This window comes from Heliangelus exortis, chromosome 1 (genome assembly GCF_036169615.1).
Source record: "Heliangelus exortis chromosome 1, bHelExo1.hap1, whole genome shotgun sequence".
In the NCBI taxonomy this organism is placed as follows: Eukaryota; Metazoa; Chordata; class Aves; order Apodiformes; family Trochilidae; genus Heliangelus; species Heliangelus exortis.
Genome location: NC_092422.1, coordinates 50842883 through 50861398, shown reverse-complemented (window position 1 = coordinate 50861398; position 18516 = coordinate 50842883). Strand labels below are relative to the sequence as shown.

Below are 18516 nucleotides of genomic sequence, written 5' to 3'. Positions count from 1 at the left end.
CAGCTGACTGAGGGTTTCAGTCTGTTAAGGACAGAGAAAGATGAACGTGTCTAACAGGCTTTAAAGTGTGTTGTGCTTCAGAACAGCAGGAATATGGTGTGCACTCATACAAAATAGATCTTAATGACCTGTGTTGAAGAGAGGGGAGTGGGCCTCTCTTCTTTCTCATCCTAGAGAATGGAACAATCTCCTGATGTTCAGTAGTTCTCAGGAAGAAGCTCTTGACTGCTGGTTCATGATGAAGATGATGATTAGAGTGAGAAGGCAACAGTTCAGAAAGAGGCTGAGTTTGATGGGCAGCAAAGGATTCTCTTAAGAATTATACTGGGTAGATGTGTGCAGGGCCTAAGGAAATGCCTAAAACTGGAATAGAGAGGGACAGTGTATAAAGCATGGAGTATGGAAAAGAAAAGTCAGGAATGCCAACTTCAGGAGGTGCTGGATACCCCGAATGCATGACTGGTCCCAAAGATCTTAGCTGCTACACCTGTAAGGCTGAACACCATACCATTACTTCAATTTTCTAGCCTTCACCCCTGGTTGATTTTGATTTCCCCTGGGGAAAACAACATTGACAATTCAGCTCATGCACACTGGAGGCTTAGCCCTGAAAAAAAAACCCCACCAGTATCAGTTATGTGGAGTTGTTTGTAGTGAGGTGTAGAACATGGGGTTCAGATACTGCCAGTCTTGCTGTTATGCATGTTGCTTATACTTTTTGCTTTTCTCTACCAGAGAGTGAGGGGGGAAAATATAAAAAATAAAAAAAAATTGGGGGGGGAAACCAAGCTTCCTCCTGTGAAAGATTGAAGTGGGCAAGGCATGCCAGACAAATATGCTCAGCCCAGAGCATCCTTTCCCAGTGTGACTTCCTTTACAGCTTCTCACAGGAGACTCAGGAGTCATCTTGTCTCCCTGTGTGCTACAGCTGGGGTTTTGCCAGCTTCCTAGGATTTAGAAACTTCAGTTTTATTGCTCACTTCTCAAGTCTTGTTATATATTATATCAAACTATCTTATTTCAAACTTCAGCAGCTTGCGGCTAACCACAGGCTTATGATAGGCTGGAGTTTCTCAATAAATATTGAATTTCTGCCTTTTGCAGAAACCAACATGCTGTTTCATAAGGTTGTTTTGCCAGCTATTGTAGCCTCTGACTATACATTAAGATATATGTACGAAAGAGCAACAAGGCCTCTGTTTTCATTCCAAAGCCAGGGTCTGCTAATTCTTCATTAGTAGCAGTATCAGTGGCAAAATGTAAACTGGAGCAATATGAAAAATGAGAAAATCCATAATCCCCTCCATCTGAGAGCTATTGATAGTCTCCTGACACCAGAGCACAAGAGAACATACATAATACAGCCTGTCTAATCTACAAACTGTTCCAGTGTATATTTGTCTTCCATGGTCAGGAGCTCTTTTAAATGCATGTTAGTACAACAAGAGTGATTTCCTATCATAGATTACTTTCATATTTTTATACTTGGGCTGCCACTGTAGTTCTGTCATCCTGTGGATTACTTCTAGCCATGTGTACGTTACAGTATTTTAGGAAGAGTAGCCAGGATTATGTTGGATTGAGATTATGCTTAGTCTTTACTATTTCTTGCTAAATTAGTTGTCTTAATTGAATTGTCCATAAAGTTACCAAATTCAGAATGCAACTAACTGGAGTGAAAGGTGGCTGACTTCTGCCCTGTCCTCAAGTGTTGATGCTGTTAATTTCCTTTCCATTCTGACAGTAATGTCCCTTTTTTTAACTGCATAATTGTAGGTGTTTGGTATATTTTTCTTTCATCAAGCTGGGATTGTTCAGCCTGATGATGAGAAGACTCTGGGGGGACCTTTAAACTGCCTTCCAGTACTTGAAGGGAACCTACAGGAAGGCTGGAGAAGGACTTTTCATCAGAATGTCCAGCAATAGGAAATTGTATTAAATTGAAGGAGAAGTGGGTTAGACTGGATCACAGGAAGTTCTTTAGGATGAGGGTGGTGAGACTCTGGAACAGATTCCTCAGAGAAGTTGTGGCTGTCTCCTCCCTGGAAATGTTCAAGGCCAGGTTGGATGAGGCTTCGAGCAACTTTGTCTACTTGAGAGGCGGCCCTGCTCATGGCAAGGAGGATGGAGTAAATGATCTCTAAGATCCCTTCTAACCTCAGCCATTCTATGATTCATAAAAACGACAGCTTTCTAGAGGAGAGAGGGAACTGCCTGTATTGGGTTTGTGTGCAAGGTTTTGGTGGCAGGGTCTGCAGGGGTGGCTTCTGTGAGAAGGTGGTGTAGCTTTTCCCCGTGTTCAACAGAGCCAGGGCCAGCTGGCTCCATGATGGACCTGCTGCTGGGTGAACCTGAGCCCATCAGTGATGGTGGTAGTGCCTCTGATAACATAGTTAAAAAGTGGGGGCAAACCTGTGCAACACCAGCAGCAGTCAGAAGGCAGAGGAATGAGAATCCGTGAGAGCAATAACTGCAGACACCAAGGCCAGTGAGTAAGGAGGGGGAGGAGGTATTGCAGGTGCTGGAGCAGAGATTCCTCAGCAGCCCTTGGTGAAGACCATGGTGAGGCAGGCTGTCCACCTGAAGCCCATGGAGAACTCCACCAGAGCTGGTGGATGCCTGAAGGAGGCTGTGGGAGGCCCACACTGGAGCAGGCTCCCAACAGGACCTGTGGAGAGGAGCCCACAGGCTTCCTGACAGGACTCGTGACCCCATGCAGGCCCTATGCCGGAGCTGTCTGTTCCTGAAGGAGTGCACCCCATGGAAGGGACTCCGGCTGGAGCAGTTGGTGAAGAACTGCAACCTGTGGGAAGGACTCATGTTGGAGAAGTTCATGGAGGTCTGTCTCCTGTGGAAAGGACCCCACACTGAAGTAGGGGAAGAGTGTGAGGAGTCCTCCCCCTGAGGAGGAAGGAGCAGCAGAGACAATGTGGTAAACTGATCACAACCCCCATTTCCTGTCCCTCTGGGCCACTGGGAGGGGAGGGGGTAGAGAAATAAGCTAGGGAAGAAGGAATAGATGGGAGAAGATGTTTTTAAGATCACTACCCTTCTCTGATTTTATTGGTAATAAATTAATTTCCCCAAGTTGAGTCTTTTTTTGCTCATGGTGGGCATCAGTGAGTGATCTCTCCCTGTCTTTAATCTCAGTCCATGAGTCTTCAAGGTATTTTCTCTCACCTGCCCATCTGAAGAGGGGCATGATAGAGGGGCTTTGGTGGGCACCTGTCACACAGCCAGTGGACCCACCACACCACCTGAGTGAACTTGGAAAGGGAAAGGAGGTTGGACCTCCTGTGACCTGTTTGACAGTGATCAGTGGAAGTGCTGCTGTTTGCTTGAGAGCCCGTCTGGTGACACCAAGCTCTGTCTCCAGCTTGATGGAGGGTGTGGAGTGGGATTTAACTTGCTGCACTGGAAGAGCATGTTACATAAGCTGGGTTTCATTAGCTTTACTGCTTGCAGCCCAGTCTGGGTTTGTTGGGTTTTGTTGGGTTTTTGTTTGTGTGTGGGTTTTTTATGTTTTAAGGAAATTTGAATGCTTGGCTTTGAAGATCTAGTAAATGTGCTTTTGTCTGGTAGTGGTGAAGCCTGGTGTGAGTTCTAAGTGAGTCTTCACTGAATTTAGGGGAGCTCTGTGCAAAGAGGAGGGAACAGCTCTCCATAGACCCGATTGTAGGATCAGAGTCAAAATTTGCCATGATGAATCGTAGTCATCAGCATCTGCATTAGTTGGGCTTCACACTCCTCTAAGCATAGGAGGTTGCCTGTGTCCCATCCCCTGCTTAGCACCCTGAGCTGGTGAACTAGGGTGCATGTGGACTGAAGCTCTGCTGATCCACTGAGTGTATTAAATGTGATGGTGGTCAGCATAGCTGTGCTTTGGTTCTGGTATGGATTTGGGGAATTCACAAAGCTGAGATAAGCACTAGGAAATTCTTGGCAAAATTGAGGCTTTAGCACTTAGGATTCCCATCAGTAAAGCAAGCTGAATGGGGAGATCTTAAATCAGCTGATTGGAAATGTTGCATGAGCAGCTCTTTTCTCCTCAATTTAAATTGCTTACAGCTTTCATTTAAGCATATTTACAGACAGGGAGCCAAATCTGAAAAGGGTCTCTTGCACTTTTCGTGCCTTCGTAGGGCTGTAAGCAGCTCCTGCCTGCTTGCTGTGTTAGCTCTTGCCCTCTGCCCAGACCCCCACTGCTTTTCTCCCTCTTACACCTGGGCTGGCCCTGCCTGCCCCTGTGCTGGGCCAGTTCATCTCGCTAAATTTGTAGAAAAGGAATCCAGACTAGAAATGCAAATTGTTTTCTAATTGCTAGCTGCCAGGGACTCAGCCATGAAAGCCGAACAGAGTTAAGGCCATCATCGCTTTGAAACAGTTTAAAAGCCCCACCTATTGCTTCCCAAGAGACTGTTCTGTGTTGTGGAGGAAAACAAACTAGATTACATTCCAGCAGAATCCAGAGATTCAATCGATGCATTTTACCTTACAACTAAATAACAAGTGTGAATGCAGTTATTGTCGCTTCACCAATGGATACTCATTAAATTGCTGTATCTGCCACTTTCATCTCTGTGCTTCAGTCCCCAGGGTTTGGGTTTGTTTAGGGTTTTTTGTCTTTATTTATTTTTACAGTTTGAAAGAGATGGAGACAATAGGAGCGGACATACCAGTCTTCTCTCAGTCATAATTTAATTTTCTAACCAGAAAGCAGCATGAAGGCTTCAGTCCCATGAGTTTTATTTCAGAGGATAGCCAGTGTGGTAGCTGTGCAATTCAGGACAGCTTTCTGTTGTTTATTCTTTCTTGACATTGCAGATTAACCATTCAAAGAAGAGGATTACTCATTCAGGAGCAGGGCTGACGTTTTTTTAACTACTTTATGCAGTCAGATAGCTGTTCCTGTCATGTACTAAGGTCATCGTGTTTAATTGAATATGGTAGTTAAATTAAAAAAGAATAATTGCTCCTGAGCCTTCTTTTTATTGAGTGAAAATTTGATCAAACCATTCCCCAAAGCATCGTCTAAGTAAAAACATTAAGGTTTAGCATGTAACCTGAATTTTATTGTTTTTAGTGAAATTCTGGTGGATTTCTACTGATATATTACTGCATTTCCTTACAAAGTCTTCTTTGCTTCCCATAAAAGTGAACAGGAAAGCTCAGTGGTGTTATTAATTTTAATAAAAAGCTTCTGTTGTATATCTTGTTTTGTAAGAAATGCACATCTGCCAGTAAAGCTAAGTTGAATGAAGTCAGTTTCAGGATACAAAAAACTTAGTAAAATAAACTAAAACCAGTGCATTTATTATTCCAATTTGACTCTTTCTCCTTGTGAAGTTAAAAAAATAATTCAATCACAAAAATTAAGAGAAAGTTAAGATAATGGTAGTCTGTTTTTATTAAGGGACAAAAGTCTTGAGATATGTCACACATCAGCCAGGTTTTTTCTGAGTCAGACTTGAAATAAGTTGTTTTTAATAATGTGAGTATAAGCTTCAGGGCCTTGTATTTCACAGACATTAGAGTCTGTAAGTGTAAATAAATATTACAGTTACAATATTATTTTCTTTTTTCATAGTTATTTCGAGCAAAATATGCATAATTAAATAATAAGATGTCTTCATTTTTGTGAGTTACACTTTAAATGAGACTTCCAATACATTTTTCTCATATTTATTTCTTACATATGCATTTTATTGAAAGGAGCAGCATTTTATCTTCATGTCATGTGTGTTCAATTCACAACTCATATCAGTTCAATTCACTACATGTCCTAAAATTAAGTTTGTTATTTTGGTGTATGTCCAAGTAGATGCTTGCATTTACATCATCTGTTCTTGGCAGCAAAGCTGGTTGCTCCATGGAGTATCCAAAGCAAACCGTGCAAGATCCCTAGAAGGCCTCTGGAGAGAAATGGGCTTTAAGGGCAGACCACAGAGAAGTAGGGTTTGAGGGGGGTGGCCACTGAGGGATGTGTGAGCCCCCCAAAACATTCAGCAGCCATTCTGTCAGTCTCCATCCACAGACAGATGGACACGTGTGCCTGGCTCAGGCATGGGCTCATCCTCCCTCCCTCAGTGAATATGCAGATGTAGATAGGAGGTAGTTTGGGGATGTGGATGTAGGAATGCAGGTCTCACCTGTAGAGTAACCTGTCTCTTTCTACCTGAAAGTCTTCTTCAGTTCACTCCTCTGGGAATTTGTCAAGCCCAACAATTAGTGGAGCAGGAAGTTTTAACTAAATGCTTCAGAACTGTGACTCTAAATAATATCTTTATCAACGCAGCAGTTGCTAACCACTGGCCTTTGAAGATAAAATATTAAAGGCCTGAAAATCATGAGAGCTTGTGTCCTAACACTGATTATTGGATTTGCCTTTCAGTCTTTAGCTATTCTTTCTTCTTTTTGCTTCTTCCTCATTAATTGGGGATTTTTAACAGAAGCCAGCAGTCTCATGGTCTTGATTCCAGTTGCTGGTGGTTTAAGAAGACCCAATATAATAAATTTGTGGCAAGATCAGTTGTTTTGGCAACAGTAACCATTGATGGAGTAATAATAACTGTAATCATTCTGGCTTGGGAGAAAAGATTCATGCAAGGGAAAACCAAAAAGGAACTGAGTTTGTGAGGTGTAGGAAGCTCTCATACTCTTCTTAGGTCTTCAATGCTCTACATGAATGCAACCCTGTGACTACTGCTTTCAAGAAAACTTTGAGAGCTTTGTTATAGTGGAAGGTCTATCCTACAAGCACAAGATATGCAGATGTTACTTTGAAGAAGAACCACAGCTCATTTGCTTGAGGTAAATAAGAGAATTAGCTCTAGCCTCTCTTTGCATTTCTTCTTGGGTCTTGAGTGAGGGCTGGTAAAATTACAGATAGAATCTTGCAAAATAACTGGTGAATAACTCAGAACACACCAAACAAACCCATAAAATTAGACTTTCTGGAATTATTCAGGATTTTTCATATTTCCTATCTTTCTTGTTCTCCTGTTGTCTTCCAAGTCAATGTTTTTCTCACACTTGGATCTCTTTCAGTTACTTGGCAATGGGGGAAAAATACACAACATTTGGTATTTACTTAAGGAAAGAGTTTGATGCAGCAGTGCAGCAAGGAGGTTTTCTCTTGGTTGTTTTTTATATCCTGTCATAATTCTTGGTTCTATACTTCCTGCAAACTTCTCTTCCTCCTGTAGCTTCTTCTTGGCTTCCTTCTCTCTTAAGGAGGTGCCATCACAACTCCTTTTCCCCAAGGCCATGCTTTCATGATACATTAGCTCTGACAAGGAAACTAGGTGACCAAATTCCTGTTCTCCCCTTTAGCTACTCACTGTATCACCCTCCAGTTGTTTCTCATCCAGTTAGCAAAGAGCCTCTGGGCTCCAACACACCCTTGTTCCTCAAGCTCCAACACACCATTGCTCTTTTTTTTCAGTGACTGCCTGCAGGGCTTTTGCTGTGGTTTGAGGAGTTGTAGGAAGGAAATCAGCGTTATTCCGGTTTTCAGTTGTGATTGCATTTATGTGATTGGTGTTTTTTAGCTCTTGGTCCAAAAACCCCACCAAATTCTTAAGCTGTATCACTTCCTGATATCCCAGCCATATAAACATCCAATGGTTTTTGTATCTCTCAGTTTCCAAAATCATCCATGAAAGGGGTTACTTCCACCCCTACAGAAAGACAGCACAGAAGCACCTTACTCAGAAATATTAAGACCACTACCATGAGCAGCTATAACCGAAACATACTGGAATTTCTTCAGAGCCAGAGAAAAAAACAGGATGATGAATGGATTTCAAGAGATCACGTAGCTCATGCTCTCCTGTGTGGCAGTTTGAGTGCACCAGGATCAGTCCTGATGGGCATCTGCACAGCTCATGGGATGGAGGTGCCACAACAGGCCTAAGCAACCTGTTCCTGTGTGTTGCTGTCTGCACTGTGTTAGTTTGAGGCTCAACTTGAATCTCCTGTTGTGTGGCTTAACCTTGTGACACCCTGTCCAGTTCACTCAGGTTGTGAAGCTGCATGTCTCCTTTTCAGTACATTTTTAGGAATGTTACTAAAATCTGATTTTCCTTTGGTCTTCTTTAGGATGGAAGTGCCATGGGCAATATACTGTCTAGACCTCTGATCAAATTCGGAGGTTTTCTAGACTAGAGTATCTAGAGTATCCTTTTCCTGAAGTAGAGCATCCCAGCTGGGACACTACCTCAGCTGAGGTCTTTCCAGAGTTGAATAGGAAGTGCTCAGTGGCCTTCTTGGGAAGGCTTTTGTACCCAATTGAATAATCTAGAACTACTTTTCACAACAAAACCATGGTAAAATTAATTCATATTAAGCTTGTAATCTCTAATTAGCTTCTCCCTCCCAGCTCCTTTATGAAACTCAGCTAGTTGCATCCCATGCTGACTTTGTGAAGCTGATTATTCTTATCTGAGTGCAGTACCATTCACTTGTCTTCATTGAATCACAGCACAGTTTTCATACTATTTCCCAATTTTTCAGGACAATTTTGAATTCTGATTTTGTCCTCAAGAGTATCTGCAGGTCCTTCTCAGCTTTCTATCATCCTCAGTTCTAACAACCATCATCTGTTCCAACAGATGAAATACACCACTAAGTGACAGGTTGCTGGATTGTTCCCTAATCCAATAAATATTTATTATCTTTAGTGTTATTACATAAGAAACTAGACTTTAGCATGTGCAGCAGCAACACATTATTGGAAACAATTTAGTGATATCTGCTACGTGACCAAAAAAGTGACAGTGATGCAAAGTACAGAGATGTGAGCCAGCTAATACATAAACACTAAACTTGAAACAGTAATTAGTAGCATATTTTGCTCTGCTCCATCTAACTCTCTAGCAAGTGGCTTGTTTTTTTCCTGAGAAGCTCATATTGGCAAAAACTTGCAGTCTGTTTAGATATGGCTGCACCATTGATCATGCTCCCACTGAAAAAATTACTGCTTAGGTAAAAATTGTGATGGTGCAGCTCTTTCATGGGGTGGGATTTAATTCACCTCAACATCCACGTCCCAGCTAGGCAGCAGTTAATGAAATCTAATTGTTTAATAAAAAACCCTGCTTAATAATACATGTTGCCATATAACTTTCTTACATTTAGTTTTGGTTCCTAAAATTTGCATTGCTGTGTCATCCAATGTACTCAAAAGCTCAAAGCTACTGGTGGCTTGCAAATCAAATTCTTAATTTACATCCACACAAAGGGGAGAAGGTCCTCAAAGTGTCCAGACTCTGATGTAAATACCCAGGGGCCACCAAGGCCTCTGGAAACCCTGTGGGCTGCCCACCCAAAGTCTGGAAGACCTGGGACCATGGTAGTCAGACCCTGCACTCGCTCCAGATCTGCTGGTTTTGGGGAGGCTGGAGCCAGGCAGTGATGGTTGTGCCATGCTAAGGGGTTGTGCAGTTTTGGTGTTACACGGGCACTTCAGTCTGGCTTCTTGATGGCCCAGGAGTCTGTCAGCACTCCTCACTCCAGGTGGGGTGGGAAGGCACCTGAAGGCAGGGCTGCAGGCAGTATCTGCTGGAGGCTGCTCAGCTTTATTGCTTTCTGTCAGTCATTCCTTGAAGCTGAAAGCATTTCCATGGGCCATTCTCAGTAGTTTCAGCTGGGAAAACATCAGATTATGTGCAGGTGGCAGATAACCTGCTGGCACGTAAGTATCCAAGGGGAAATCACTGGAAGTGGTGGTCTGGAGAGACATTGTCACACATGCAGCAAACGAGATCTGTTTGTTAGATGAGAGCTGGCAGTAAATTGATGCATATTTGAGCTGGGAGAGGACAGGGTAAGGGACATTTCTTTTTACAGCCTTGGTGCAGAGGGGTCTTCTGCAGTAGGACCTCTGGTCCTAAATCACCTGTGAAAGTTGTTCAAGAGACCTTAATCATTGAGGTGTTTGAAAAATATCTAATGGATCTTTTTGGCTACAGCCTCTAATGTGATGGAGCCGGGAATTTGTGTCCCTGAAGTAATTTAAAAGTTGTTTGCAACAAAACCCAGAGAATAACCATTTAAGTCTCCAAAATAATTCTTTACAAGAAGAAATAGCTGCAGTTTAATGGGGGAGGAAGAGAAACCAAGCCACCAGCGAGTCCAAGTCAGCCATGAAAAATGTGCTACATGTCAGATGGAGAGCAGCCAGGCAGAAATGGACCTGGGAGTCTGGATTGACAGGAAGCTGAACATGAGCCAGCAGTGTGCCCAGGTAGCCAAGAAGGCCAATGGCATCCTGGCCTGTGTCAGGAGCAGCGTGGCCAGCAGGTCCAAGGAAGTGATTCTGCCCCTGTACTCAGCCCTGGTGAGGCCACACCTCGAGTCCTGTGTCCAGTTCTGGGCCCCTCAGTTCAGGAAGGAGATTGAGGTCCTGGAGCAGGTCCAAAGGAGGGCAACCAGGCTGGTGAAGGGACTCGAGCACAGATCCTATGAGGAGAGGCTGAGGGAGCTGGGGGTGTTCAGCCTGGAGAAGAGGAGGCTCAGAGGAGACCTCATCACTCTCTACAACTCCCTGAAAGGAGGGGGTAGCCAGGGGGGGCTTGGTCTCTTTTCCCAGGCAACTCTCAGCAAGACAAGAGGGCACGGTCTCAAGTTGTGCCGGGGGAGGTTTAGGTTGGACATTAGAAAGAATTTCTTTATGGAGAGGGTGATCAGGCATTGGAATGGGCTGCCCAGGGAGGGGGTGGATTCTGTGTCCCTGGAGGTTTTTAAGAAGAGAGTGGATGTGGCACTCAGTGCCATGGTCTGGTAACCACAGTGGTAGTGGATCAAGGGTTGGACTTGATGATCTCTTTCCAACCTGGATGATTTATTCTGTGATATCCAGATATTAGGAAGAAATACAGTGTGAGAGCAGTGAGAGACTAGCACAGGTTTCCCAGGGAAGTTGTGGCTGCCCCCTATGTGGAAGCGTTCAAGGCCAGGTTGGATGAAGCTTTGAGCAGCCTGGTATAGTGAGAGGTGCCTATGGCAGTGGGGTTGGGACGAGATGATTTTAAGGTCCCTCAACCCAAACCATTCTGTGATTCTAGGAGACTGGGGAAGGTCAGTGTCCTAGACAAAGCAGCCACTGCAGTACAGAGTGGTTAACACAGAAACCAAGGTGAGGCAGTAGGGAAATCACATGAGCTTCATTACTCCAGCCCAGCTCCACACAAACCCAGCCAGGTCTCTCTGCTGAAGGGGCAAGGGCTTCAGCAGCCCCTTAGCTGCCAGTGACAGCAGTGGAGCAGATGCCATCAATGCCCAAGGGAAGTTGAGGGCAGAAACAGGCAGGTGAGCTGCAGGCAGGACTTACCAAACCTCAGCTGCCTCTGGTGTCTGCAGGTGCCCTGTGGGAGCTAATCGACCTCCCAGGACCTCCTCATTCTTAATTTTACTGATTAAAAAATATCATCTGTTTCCTGAAGGGGCTGCAGCTGAGGAGAATCCCTCACAACCTGTCTGGGTTGAACTGGCCACATGTAAAACCCACTCACCCTCCCCTAAGCCCACACGCCAGGGCATTTTTCAGGTGTGGTAGAAAGATACGTTTTTTTACATTTTTGTCTTTGGATGTGCTCTGATTCCCTTGTGGTTTGCAAGGCAGAATTATGGCAGAAGGCGATGGTTCTGGATCAGCCAGTGCTGGCTGAGATTTGGTGGAAGAAATTCCAACAAGGAGAAGCCACAGGAATTACAGCAGAGGCTACAGGCTTTCCTTCTTCATACTTATTAGCTTCTTAGAGCAGTCCTGCTACTGCTGACACCAAAAGTTAGGGGTCTTCAGGTTTTATTTTGAACACCAGTATTATTTTGTACACACAGGAATGGAACATTGGTGAGGCCATTTGGATTCTGCCACAGGCGTGTGCCAGACTGCTCAGGAAGAAGACACATCCCCCTCTGCTCTTCCTCTGGCTTCTCTCCTGAGTCAGTCCATTGCCTTCAGCTCTGCTCTAGGATGTTCCCCTGGTGGAAAAAGTTCCTCTTTTTTTTTTATGCAGGCACCTAAAGAGACCTTCTGTGTCTTGTTCACGTTCACCCTGGTCATCCATGTGCTGATTGCCACAGGCAGACACCCTAATATGCTGAAAAAATCATCATGCTTAAAAAGATTGGATGCTTATTTCCATTTCTAACAGCCTGGCCACTTTCCACTGCAGAGCAGCTGCCCACAGCTCCTACAAAACATGAGCACATGGGCAGGCACCATAAATCCCCACACCAGCATATCCTAATATTCTGCTCAAATGACCCAGCCCAAGCTTACTCCTTCCAGCAGCACAACCCTAATGCAGTAGCAGTATTAAACACCAGCCAGCCAGGCTGGCAGCAAAGTCTGGTGGCTTTTTTTTTTTTTAAATTGGTTGGAAACAGAAGTGCTGAGGTACTAACAGGCTGACTCCTGTTCTTACCTTTGCTGTCAGAGTGGTTCCAAAGAATGTTTATCAATATGGTGATAGGCACCTTATAAATATAAATACAAATATAAATATAAAGATAAATAATATCTATAATATATATATGTGTGTGTATATATATATATATATATATAAAATTAATAGATTTCTAATCCCAAAGTAGCCCAGGGGCGTTAGGTCTTGCTGCTGAGGAGCCCCACCACAAACCTTGGCTGATGCAATGGACACCAGATCTGTTGTGGTATCAGAGCTGCTGATACCACAACGCTGCAGCCCATGTTTCTAGATAAAAATTCACACTGGGGTGTGTTTCCCTTGCTGAGAAGGCTAAATCCAAGTTCTACAAATACAACATCTTATCAAGGTTGGTTTCTTTATCAGTTTTCCTGCAAACTGGCTCAAGCGCATGGCCTTCTGGAGCATGAAGGCACATCCAGCTATGTCTTAGAAAGGAGCTAAAAAATAAAGAAGAGGCAGCTGTTTCTCTCTGCATTATTTCTGAGGTAATAATAGTGACAATAAAGGGAGGTAAAATAGAATCGTTTCATTATGATATTTTTTAAAAAGTAAGGATTCAAAGGAATATAAAATAACCATTGATTTTAGGCACTTTGAAGGACTAATGTTTGATTCTAACACAGCAGTTTTCTGAGAAGAGCAGAAAGCAAGCTGTGGATAGAGGAAACAACCCTCAATTTGTATAGAGAGGTGCTGCTGAGTAGCACTACTGGAGTCCTTTATTTAAATAGGAATAATTATATTGCACAGGACAGTTGGATTTGAAAGTGGTTCCTCTGATAGTTACTCCTGAAGAGGAATCTGCAGCATTCACCAAAGCCTGAGGGCAGGTTATATCCCAGAGCATCCTCTGCATTATGGCTGAAATTAAAGCAAAGGGAATGGAAACAAGCAAGACAGGACAAAAAGCTCCCAAATGCCAGGTCAAAAAAAAGTCCTTTCCACTAAGAAGTGGCAAAATGTCTCTTAAAGTGAAAAACCAATATATACAGTGGTGAGAGGCAAGTAAAAGAGTAATTATGCCACACTTAGTTTCCTCTTAGAATCCAAGAGGAATGCAAAGGAATCCCAACTGGTTCTTTGCTGTATGATGTCTCCTTACTGCTCTACACCTTTCACTTTCCATTGGCTTCCCACCATACTTGTGAGCTCTCATCAAAACCTTTCTTGGTGACAGTATTCAATGTGAAAAAGTGGCAAATTTCTCCGGCCAAATAATTGTAGGCAGAAAACTGGTTTTATTATGGGAGCAGGGTTTGTTTGCAGTCAGCCTGGATAGCAGCCTCCCCTCTCCATTTTCTCCTCAACCTTGCAAAATGTTGGATGGAGCAGGTGTGGCACTTGCCTGCATGGGAGTTGGATCCTCTCCAGGAACGTTTATATTACTCTACCTCCCATACAAAGCAAATCTGTAATTAAATGATGCTTTAAATGCTCAGCCCATTGTGGTTTCCTGCTTATGAAAATGAAGACTGCCTGGTCAGTCCCACTGGAAGTGACTCTCAGGCTTTCATAAGCTTGCAAGGAACTCTGTGTGGTCAGCAGTGTGGCTCCTAACTTGGGTACAAGGGTCTCCTATGGAAGGCCAGCAGAATCAAGTGGGTGAAGATAAAAGCCTCTGCACAGATTAAATGGGAATTGGCTGGTAGTTCTTGTAAGTAGCAAGAATTCATTTTTCCCTTAAATTTCTCTTAAGCAGGGAAAGATTCATATTAAAGTGCATGTGTAGCAGTGGGAAAAGGTATTTGTTTACTGCATACCAGCTCACTTACAAATCATCTCCTCACCTTTCAGGCAGCATGCTCAATCTGTGCTGGCAAAATAAATCAATTGATTGCACCTAATGGGCCTACATGATCTGTTTAAAAGCTGCAGTAGTGCAAGGACTGAAATATGCTCCACAACCACATGACAGTGAAAAAGCCTACGTCATTTCTAGAATGAAAGGAAGAAAAGAACAATGTGCTTAAACAAAACAACCACCCTCAGACAAAAAAAAAAAAGTGCAGAAGCTGGCAGGTGGCACAGGGTTACTCTGGTGAGTGTGTGCTCAGGGGAGAGCCAGAGAAAGAAGGATCTGGGATTCTGGGAGCAAGAATGGGGATGCTGGGGATTCTCACCACCTTGTTGTGTGCCCCAGCTTGATGGAGGAGGGGGTTACCCTGGGCAACTCCCATCTGAGCGGGCTCCAAAAGAGGCAGTCCTGCCTAGAAGATGAATGTTGTCCTCTGGCAAAAACTCAGTTGCTTGCTCTCCATTTGCCTATACAGGAAGCCTGGGGCTGAATGCAAAAGGCCTGAATTTTGTGTGGTAAAAACACGCTTCTGTTTGTACACAGAAAAGGATGGTCTGAAGAAAAACACTGTTTGGCCAATCCATATAAATACTGTGGTACATCTGGCAAACAGACTGTGCCACAAGAGAGAAAGTGCAGAGTTGGCTGAATATTTTAAGTAATTTGGTTTCATTTGCCTTATAGGCTCTCTGTACATTGTTATAAATTACTTTTTAAATTGTACTACATAAAGCAGAATATTTGAAATACCTTGCTGCAGAGTAAATTCTGTTAACAGTAAGACGAACCGATCTGGAGGACAAATGTGCACATCTGAAATGTGCATTTAAAGATGACTGAAGCAAACTTGAAACCTAAGTAGCCTGTCCTTTAAAAGCTCCAAATGATGCTAAGTGAACCTAGCAATAATAGGCTGGGGAGAAAAACACCAACCAAAAATCCCTAAATATATACTTACTGCTCCAAATATGCTTGGACTGGAAGAAATTCAGCCTCACCCATCGTCCAGTTAAAAGGAAATAAAATGAAAAGTTCACAGGCCACAGGAAGAGTTGCTAGTGTGCTTCTACTGCCACCCATAAGCACTTACCATGGACTCTGAGATAACAGCTGTGGAATGGGCAGTGCCATCAGCTCTCCAGTGATTCATCTGGATCTGAAAATTCATGCTCGTGGAGGAGAACACTGATTCCCTATTAAAAGAGTTCAGCCTCACTTATGGTTCTCAATAATGGCTATAAAGTAATCACTTTTAAGGTCAACAAAAAGGTCAACAAAAAGGCTTTCTGTCACACCTCACAGTCAGAAAGCCTACTGACATCTGCTCAAGGCTGACTACTGGTTTTCCACTTGTTTACCCATACCTGCTGATGCATCTTTTCCTTTTGAACACGTTTGGCTTGAGGAAGGACACAAGACACCTCCTGCCTTTCACCATTTATCTTAAATCTGGAAATGAATGTGTAGGCTACCAAATGCACATCAAAGGGCAGCTTGTTACCAAACCTCACAGACAGACAAAGGAACATAACAACACTGGATAGAGTAGGGTACAATTGTTCCATATGAAACACTTAAACAGAATTATTTATTTGCATACAGGGACAGTCTATGCCATTGCACTTGTATTCAGACTGAGTTACTCTGATAACCTCACATCTCCGCTGGCATAATAATAATTGAATAAAGTCCATGTGAAGATTAACCCTGAAGAAAGGATATTGCGTGCCAAAGGGTTACCATATTTCTTCATTTCTCCCTATGACATAGTAAGAAAGAAGAATATCTTGAATTCACCAAACCTGTAAAATTCATGTTGACAATTTTCATCAGTCTTTTAAGAATTTTATGATCTGCTCTTTAACTTTACCTCCATATGTGATACAAAAACCATTTCTAGGCATCATGGTAGGAGAGAAAAGCTTAAATATGCAAACTGAATGTACTGGAAATACCCACAGAGAAGAGGAATTTTTAACTATCAGACTCTTTAAGCTAATCTCTTGATTTGGGGATTTCCAGTGCATGATGGCATTTTAAAATCCTTCAAATTGTTACAATTGACAGTCCCTGTGAAACCAGGTGGGATTCATTGACTGAAGTCATCTGAGGTGTTGCAGGGTGCCTGAGATGCCTGCATTGGGCTGGCAGACTTAAGATACTCATCCAGGCCTTTGCTCCTCCATAGCATTAGCTTTAGGCCAAGTGGGTACCCTGCAGTGCTCAAAAATGACACTTGACATCTACTGAGAGAAAGATGGATCCCATCCTAGCAGCTTTCCAAGTGTGAAAAGCTTCCTTGCTGGCAGTCCTCACCCAGCTGTGCTGTCAGCTACCAGCTTTAACATCTCTGAATGTGTTCTGCTGGCATTCAGTGTGGTGACTACAACTATTAAACAAGGAAATAAAAGCATTTCCTCCCTCTACCTCCCATGAAATGGAGAGGCAGTCACAGCCAATGTAAACACAGCAGGTTTGTTGTAGGCATGCACCTGTGTGACCATCCCTGAGGGCTGTTCCTACAAGGTGAATCTCACACCATCGTGGTCATCCTCATCACCACCACATCCCAGCATCTGTTTGATCCTGTGACCCTCTCTCAGGAACCACCCACCATGCAGGCTACACCCTGACTGTTTTGTGGCAATTAGAATAAGGAGAACACTCACCAGAATTTGTTTTCCTTAAAAGTAGTATCCAAATGCAGCTCTTTGAAGACAAGAGGAACAGGGCGTCTTTCCTGAAGCGATTTTCCTAAATCATAAACCTGTGTGTATTTTTTTATTGTATTTGTATTTTGTATTTGTGTGTATTTTCCTCACTCTGTAAGAAGCTTTGGAGGAAATAATGCAAGGACAACACAGCACTGCATAAGAAGCTCACACCAGTACCTTCCTTCCACGTTTCTGAGTGTTTGTTTTGGTTTTTTTTTCTCCTCCTCCAGCAGAAGGTATTTTCATATAATTTGTTTACTACAATTTCTATGGTTTCTATAATTATAGAATTAAAAGAATAAGAATTTAGAGGCCATTGCTGTAGTTTATTCATTCACAGATAATCTAAATATACATTCTTTACTATCACTCTTTGCTCAAATGCCTCACATACCAGCAATAATAAAACTGCTTTAATGCAACAGCTGAGATGATACGGCTCTCACACACACACACCCACTCCAGCCATAAAAATCATCTTGAGCCATGCCAAAAGCCTTCAGAACTGTCAATCACATGACATTAAAAAGGCAGGTTACTTGACAAAAGGCTTGGCTGGAGAAATGGTTGCAGGCATAAAAAGCATGGTATACATATGATCAGATGCCAAGGAAGGTTTTCAGCAATTTGAGGCAAGGCATTTTTTTTGGTCTCATGAATTTGTGCAATAAGTGCCATTCGCAGAAAGATTCAATACCCACACCATCAAACAGCCTTGCCCACAAGTCTTTCTTTTTCTGTCATCACCCACCATACAACAATGTCAGGCTGTTCCTGGGCTCTCTTCTGGAGTGAAATTACTCTTTCTGGAACAAAATCCAGCTGCTGCTTTGGTAACTCTCTCAACAGACACTCCCGAAATGCAGCAAGGACAAGGCTGAACCAGTTTTGGCTTCTTTTGCTGTATACAAACATGCAAAGCTATCCCAGCAGGCTGTGATCCCTTAAATGTCACATCCTCCTTTATTTCAATCTATTAATTCCAGTGGGCTGCAAAAACCCCCAAAAAACAAAAAACCCCCAACAAAAACCAAACAAACCTCCAGCCCTGGGATTATTTCAGACCTTTGAACTGAAAACCAAGTTAAACATACTGACAATAATAATTATGCCTTATGGTCAGGGCTACATCATGTGGGGCCAGAGGAGATTTCACACTGTGAGTGTGGACCTGGCTGGTCTGCTCCAGAAAAGGCTGATGTTGAGCAACACGATGATGCTGCAGGCAAGGGAACTGTTCTGGCAGGGGAGCAGCAGCCTTTGGCACCAAAGCTGAGGCCACCATCTGCCCCTGAGGTTGTGTGGCAGGCGGAATACCAAAGGTTTCTAAAGCCTCTGCTCTGGAAATATCTTGCTTCATTTGGGAAGCATTGACACTGTTTGAAAAGGGTATGTTCTGCACAAGAAGGCACACAAAAATCACTGGTTTGGTGCAGATCTTGAAAGGTTGGGGCTCCCATCAGTGTTTCTCCACTGCCAAAAAAGTGACAAAGTTGACAAGGAACAAGCAGCATTTAGATGAGAAAATTGATGTGTCCTGACCCTTCTTGGC

The 18516-nt window shown here is 43.3% G+C and overlaps 1 long non-coding RNA gene across 1 annotated transcript; it reads left to right on the top strand.

The window, feature by feature from the left end:
• Nucleotides 1–12594: 12594 nt before the first annotated feature.
• On the top strand, nt 12595–17273 carry LOC139795339 (uncharacterized). The gene is made up of 3 exons (XR_011725455.1): nt 12595–14493; nt 16439–17042; nt 17081–17273. It is a non-coding gene; the product is annotated as an uncharacterized lncRNA (long non-coding RNA).
• Nucleotides 17274–18516: the final 1243 nt, after the last annotated feature.